This window comes from Carassius gibelio, chromosome B3, assembly GCF_023724105.1.
Source record: "Carassius gibelio isolate Cgi1373 ecotype wild population from Czech Republic chromosome B3, carGib1.2-hapl.c, whole genome shotgun sequence".
NCBI classification, from domain to species: Eukaryota; Metazoa; Chordata; class Actinopteri; order Cypriniformes; family Cyprinidae; genus Carassius; species Carassius gibelio.
This window is the reverse complement of record NC_068398.1, coordinates 27047172-27054768: the sequence shown is the minus strand read 5'-3', so window position 1 is coordinate 27054768 and position 7597 is coordinate 27047172. Positions and strand designations below refer to the sequence as shown.

At 36.9% G+C, this 7597-nt stretch overlaps 1 long non-coding RNA gene across 2 annotated transcripts in view; it reads left to right on the top strand.

The window, feature by feature from the left end:
* Positions 1-7424, top strand: part of LOC127953931 (uncharacterized) — a 7739-nt gene extending 315 nt beyond the window's left edge. For both annotated transcript variants that reach the window (XR_008153371.1, XR_008153372.1), the window contains exons 2-4: positions 910-998; positions 6068-6140; positions 6805-7424. This is a non-coding gene — a long non-coding RNA (uncharacterized LOC127953931). The remainder of the gene's footprint in view (positions 1-909; positions 999-6067; positions 6141-6804) is intronic.
* The last annotated feature ends 173 nt before the right edge of the window (positions 7425-7597 follow it).

The window sequence follows — 7597 nt, the reverse complement described above, 5'->3', positions numbered from 1 at the left end:
ACATAATGCCATGTTGTCAAAGTCCATTGGCACAAAGATTCAGCTGTAAAAACTCTTTACTAAAAGATTCAGGGTTGTGTCTCATTCAGAATTTAATTGAGAATGCCTTTTAAATTCCAATTCAGTTTTTGAATTTGAATTGAGGGACCAAACAGGATGCAGAACAGCAATTTGAGTTTTAAATTTTAACTGTAAAAGAAATGTAAAAGTTTGTCAAAACAAAGGAAACGGAAGTTGTGAAAGTCTGACTGTTTTACAGTATTACAGCATTAAAAGTTGACGGAGAGATCAATTTAAATTAATTAATAAACACAAAAGCGTGCTCATCTGTATATACATTATCATGAAATATTCTGGGGTTAGGCTTAGTTTGTGTTTTGAAAGAAGTCTTTATTGCTCACTAATGCTGTATTTATTTGATAAAAAATACAGCAAAAAACAGTAATATAGTGAAATATTAAACTAACCTAACCATTTTCTATTTAAATTAAAATTTATGCATTTATCCAAAGCGACTTACAGTGCATTCAGGCTATCAATTTTTACCTATCATGTGTTCCCAGGGAATCAAACCCCCAACCTTGCGCTAGGTTGCTTGCTGACGCAATGCTCTAGCAGTTGAGCTACAGGAACACTAAACTACATTTAAAAAACATTTGAAAATGTAATTTCTTCATGTAATGGCAAAGCTGAATCTTCATGAGCCAATAGTCCAGTTTTTAATGTCTGTTTTAATAACTGTTGTGCTGCTCAAAAACATTTCTTCATGATAATTCATATCATAAAATCACCCTGCAAAAGATGATTTTTCCCATTATACCCCTGAAACAGTTTTTAGGAAATATATTGACATTACTGACAGTGTAATATTTATTTAATCTTTTTTGGTTTCTCTCTGTCTATTTCCAGTAATGAATGAAGCCCTGGAGTCATAGTAAACAGCATCTCTAGTACTTCAGGAATTTTATCCAACATGGAGGATGAAGAGATTTCTCCTGGTGAGTTCTGGGAACTCTGTGTATGTGATTTCTGATAAAATAATCCTGCAGTTGTAACTTTGGTCAAAAGTCCCCTGTACTTGTTGCACTTGGCTAATGAGTGTCTTTGACAATATTTAACTCACAATTTTGGCTTCTTAGCACACACATTAACATCCACACACAGGCACAGATATACACACATCAAACAAAAATCATTCTTTTATATATGTTTGCATAACCTTTCCATCAAACAAAGGTGAAAGAAAACAAACACTCTCCAAAGGAAATGTCCTCCTAAAGGAAACACGCTCACTTGGTGTTACAGCATGTTTTGGTACTAAAATATTTGTGTTTAGTTTTTGTAGAAACATCGACGTCCAGTGGGTTGCGACCTCAAAATGTGAAAACTGGTGATGTTACAAAACCCTCAAAACTGAAGAGGGAATACGCTTTATGGACAATGAAAGTGTTTCAAAGCAACTGCCATAGTTATTATACAGTATTATATAGGAAAGGTTTCACACAATCATTCCAGGCCTGAGATGCACTGTCCTTCAGACTAATAAAAGCAGGCAATTCATGTACTTGAAAAGGGCCACAGAAAGTACTACCTAATATCCTAAACCTGTCATGCTCAGAGAATCACTTAATAAGGCACATAATCGTAAGAGGCGGCCGAGACCTTAGATGACACTAAATCAATTGGCACACGGTAACTCCTCAGGCGGGCCGCGGTACCTAAGCTCTGAGTTATGACTTTCGGGGTGCCCCAGGGCTCAATACCCGGCCCACTCACACTTCTCTCCATCCCAACTTTACCCTCTGGACTTAATTCATTTTTCCCTTGCTGGATCTGACAAGTTGCGTGTTACTTGGCGCCTCTCAAGTCGCCAGGCCAGCGGTATGATTAAGGGAGATGGAGGAGGATTAATGGAAAAGTACCGAAACGGCGATGAACAGTGTTGACCTAGAGGGAAGAACCTTGCGCTAATTCCTAACATGCCATTCGTTTCTGGCAGGGAAAGATAAAAGGTTATATATTTCAAGAAACTTAAGTACATCAGAAGTGTTTATTTGGTTTGTCCAGGCATATATTGAAACAGTTGTTTGCGAAGGAAATTGAAATTATAGTACTCCAAAACCGAGCTATTTGCTGTGGAGGTCTTGCTTAATCATTTCCATAGCTCATGTTGTCTTTGGTGTCAATTCCCATCTGTAGATGATACCGCTAAAGGATAAATGGCAATCAGATGTTAGTTGTTTCTGAACCAAGTTGGAGAGCGCTTTCTAACAGTAATCATGAGAAAATGCTGTGCAGAGAATTGCTTTTGCCACAAAGAACGCTTAATCCCTGTCACTTCTCCATCTTTACCAACATGCGTCTCACTAGCAAGCCATTGTTCGGTTTGTGCTCATCCTGACAAGAAGACGTTAAACGCCAATGGAGCTTTTCCAGGTTAGCTTCCCACATTCTCTTCACTAATCAAGAGCTGCCTCACAATAACGATAAATCTCTCATTTTGACGTGCGGCATAAATAAAGCAAACAGGCCTCGGTTTGATTACCCAGACTCCCCGTGAACAGACGGGCATTTGAGTGGCTCTGCTATTTATCAACCTGGATCTCCCTTCCTCTCAATCTCTCCAGCACTCAAAAACGCCGTCACTGATTGCGTTTAATGTCTAACACATGGCCTGGCCAAGCATTCCCACTGCTGCCCGGGGAGGTGTTTGGACTGATTAAGAGAACTGTTTTTGCGGCCAAAGTCTTGGGTTGTGAAACCGAGGGTTTTGGCAACGTGGCAGAATTTCGGGTGTAGCTCTTGGGGATTCGAATGCAGCTGCCTCTGTGGTTAGAGGACAGAGTTTCTACTCTTTGAATCCAAACGGGGAAGAAATGGCGTATAGCAGCAATTACTTATTATCCTGAGGAGTGTTCCTCACTTCAGTGCTTCACCTTTTTCTCTCTCTCTCTCTTCTCCTTCATCTATTCAGCACTTCTCCCTCTTTGCCGGCTGCCTGGGGTCACATTTAACCTGGAAGTGCTCTGATTGGTCCAGGGGTCACTTCACGGGCCTCCAAATTGCCTGCAAGCATCCGTCACTGTCAGACCATTATTAGTGCTATTATCATCAAAGTCACAGTCTGAATTATAGCACATGCAAAAGCTGTGCCGCTCGGACTTAACGGCGACCCGAGCCAGGATGACAACGAAAAGGGTTGAGACCTTACTGATGACATCACTCTAATCCCTCAAAGGCAGAAATGGCTGACGCTGAACAGAACCGTGTTCTGGGAGAAAGTTTGCAGGGTGCACAGCTTCATGTCATCTCGAAACTCTCAGATTCATGTTAACAGATGACCGTAGGCCAGATCTGGATCCATCTGCTGATTTGTGAACAGTATAAAGTCAGAAAGGTCTTGATTCTTAAAACAAATGCAAGGAGTTAGATGTTAGTTAATGAGAAGCAGCATTTGACACATGGGAAAGTTTACTTATGTTCATCAATTTAGCAGCAGGTGCTTTTAGACAAAGAAACATACAAAAGAGGAATATTACAACATAAGTTATTAAGTCTAAGGCTGAATAAAGGAGAATATAATGTTAATCCTAAAAATAATGAAATTCTGTCATCATTTACTCATCCTTATGTTGTGGCAAGACAATATGACTGACTGTTTTTCTGTAGGATTGTTGGTAATCAAACAGTTTTTCAGTTCACATCGACTTTTTTTGTTGTTGTTTGGTTCATAAAATGGAAGACAATAGGAGACAAAATCATTTGGTTACCCATATTCTTCAAGAATGTTGTCAATTTTTGAAGAATGTAGGTAACCAAAATGGTTTTGATTCCTATTGACTTCCATTGTATGTTTCTGTCCATACAATGGAAGTCAATGGGAACCAAAATTGTTTGGTTGCCAGCATTTTTCCAAATATCTGCTTTCCACAAAAGAAAAAAGTGATAAAGGTTTGGAACCATATGGGTGGGTACATTTTCATTTTTGGATGAACTTTTACTTTAAGTAGCCTAGTTAAGTGTTTATAAAGAGTTTTTCTAATTTTATAGTAAGTTTATAGATTAATAATTTCTACACAAAGAAATGCAAAACTCATATTTTTGGCTCATGTGTCTGTGCACTAAACCATAGAAGAGAATATTTAAACATGTACAAAAAAGACACATTTAATCTAAAAAAAAAAAAAGAAAAAAAAAGAGAGATCTAATTCAAAACTCTGGTTTTCCCCTTCAAAGACTTGCAAAAACCCCTGTCCAGCACTCCTTCACATTCAGTGCTGCCCTGGACACCGAATGGCCTGCATTGTTTTGTACTCATGTGTCAGTCTATGTTGTCTCTTTGAGACAGATCTTAAGGCAGCACTGTTGTCCTTTTAAATTAAGCTTCTACATATGCATGAGCAGAGGGGGGGATAGAGAACATTGGCAACGAAGGAAAGCAGTGCCATGGTGGGGAGTCTAATCAAGTGACAGACTGCTGAGCGAGCTCAGAACACGAGCTGTCCATCAGCGATAGGTGAATGTGAGAAACCACACAGTCTCACATGCAAGTCTACAGAGAAATGTCAAGAGCTACATTTAATACAGATATTATAGAATGAACATATGTGCCCATTTGTATCATCCTTTTTTACCTAGGTGGCTGGCCCACCTTTCTGTCCATTATATCATTTGAGGGTGCTCCCATGGGAGTTAGGTCAGAGTTCAACTCCGACGCCCCCATATGGTCAATTAAATCCCACTCAGTGCCAAAGCAGGGCCTCTTTCTTTATGGCACTATTTACTCTTATATTTTCATTATGTACAGAGAATGAGAGATCATGAGAGAAGAAAGTGGTCTGTTCTTGATGCATGAGCTGAAAGGACACAGATTACAAATCACTATGGTTGGGAATCATGAGGACTTAATGATTTTAGTTCTGATCCTGATTTGCACCAAACAATTCCAGTTTATTCATAAATCTTTTAGTTATTGAGAATACTCCCCATTTCCACAATAATTGGTCTTATTTGTACAATATTATTATTGATAAATTACATATTAATATAATTATTACTTCTATAAAATATTATTATTTTTCATATTTATAACATGCACTGTTGTTTAAGTAGCACCTCCACAAAAAGTCTTATAATAATAATAATAGTATGTAATGCATAGATAGTTTTACTATACTCTATTAATTGTTTTAATGATTTTTATTAACATATATATGTATACATAATATTTATCCTATATTAAATTTTATATATTTTTATTATAGATTAATCTATTTGGGGGATTATATAAAATATACAAAATATTAAAAATATATATTTTAACACAATTTTGATTATTACATGCTCTGTTCACTGTTCTACTCTGTTCAAGAAGGGAATTATAATACACAGTGTTCTTTATTAGCTTAGAGATGCAACTATGTGCAATGTGTGATAATTAATTTTAATATTTATATATTATTATATTTTTTTTTTTTTCTATTTTTGATCGAAATTAACTTTGAGACATTTGCAACCATGTCATATGCTAACTGGTTAAGGTGCAATTAATATTACTGTTTAAATAGTGTTGACACTTAATAAAAATGCAGGAAACATTATCAAAATATTTATGTACATTGTTTTTTTGCTCAATGGCATCATGAATGGCGTCATTTGGTTCCAGAATTTTTGTGTTTGTTGTTTGTTTATACTGACCTCAGATTAGGTCCTTTAGTTCAAATTCTCATGCATAGGCAAGTCTGACAGTCACAAGACAGACTTCAAAGCTGCTCTCAGACTAAATGGGGAATGGCAGCCTGTGACCCAGAAAAGAAGCTTACAGCTATTCTGTATGTGCAATTGATTTGTTATAAGAGATGTGAAAGCCCTTATGGGTAAAGTAAATGAAAGAATGCATATCAATATATCATTAATACTCCTCTTTATGCTGATTCAAGAAGCTGCAGTATGCAGGGCCGAGATCAATAATCAGTCTGTCTGAGTGAGAAATGGTGGCTCTGCTGTCACATTAGTAGTCTGGACTGTTATAACATCTGCTGTGATGTAAGATGTCCTTTTGTTACAGGTCTTCACATTTGGCCTCTGCCGACAGGAGCGTCATGGTGGATCCAGCAGGTTAACTGAGTCGTTTTGTTCACGTAAGTTAGAACAAAGTTCTCAAAGGGTCTGAACTGAAATGACTTGGGTCACCAGGATCAATGTAGTGTAGCTCTCATACTTGTCTAATCACTGTCATAAGAGAAGGTGCCAGTTCTCTTGCATCCAGCATGTAATGCATATTGCTTATTTTTGGTAACAAAGTAATTCTGCACTCGGTGTCATTTGTTTCTCCTGACAGCGAGTCTTTGTGTGCTAGTTTGTTAGTTAGTCAAGAACTCACATAGACCCCGTTTACTTCTGGTACTGAGATCCATTTCCACAGCACTAAATACAGATGTAAATAGGATGTTGAACACTTTGAGAACCTATAGATTAAATTTTAAATGCATGTGACCAAATCACATTTGTGATATTAGCACTATTTAATTCACCCTGACCTTTCAGGCATCATACACTCTTAAAACAAGGGTTTTAAAAGAAATGAACCTTAACCTTACTTAATACAGGTAAACTGAGAATAATTGAGAATTAACTGATTTGATCAGCATTTTACTAGCAGGAAGGACATGATCTGTCTTGTCTGAGCCCTTGTGATCGGATCAAAGAGGCATAATTTAAACTGACCCATATATTCACAGTGCATATAAGACAGACAGTACTGGTGCACCTGACACTATTTGATTGACCTTTTGTGATCCCCAGCCTGCTTTAATGAGTTACAGGATCCACTTTGTTCCAGCACAGAGCTGCTTCCCTCCTCTCATCCCTGCAGAGGCCTCTCTTTTACAACCTCAGGTGCTTCTGGATACACTTAGTGCTCACTCTACATCACCTGGGAATGCACGGGGTCAACCCTTTCCTGACCTCCCACTGGTATCTGTGCTCACGCAGCCACACAAAGAAAGAACAAGAAAAACAAAGTGCCCTATAAAGTCTCTCTTATAATGTGGGAGAAGTCATTTCACATCTTCAGGTTTTTCTAGTTTTGTTTTTGTTTTATTTTAGACTACATATTTTTTTAGACAAATGCATTTTACGTGTGTTCATAGGGCTTGTAATTAAGATATTTTAATGTTTTTTTCCCTATCTCTATTGTATAATAAAAAATTCCCATAAATTTATGAAATGTAATTAATACATTTTCTTACAGTAAATTGACTACTATGGTTGAGCTTGACTAATGCAGTAAACTCTCCAATATGTGTAAAAATTCAGAAAGTAAAATATTTACCTGCCCTCCGAAAGTGATAGATTACTTTTTGTCAATATATATATATTGTAATGTTGTTTTCATAATAATTTGTGTATAATTAAAAAGTATTGTACTACAACTAATTAAATATATTTCATTAGATTCATTTAATGATGATGTCTATTGATGATTTTGACTATTAGTGTTAAGTAATAGTCAAAATCCATATTTCCAGAGAGAATAAAGACATTGTATGTGTTTAAAGCTGGATACAGTTCACGCTAGGTAAATGTTTTGTATAAT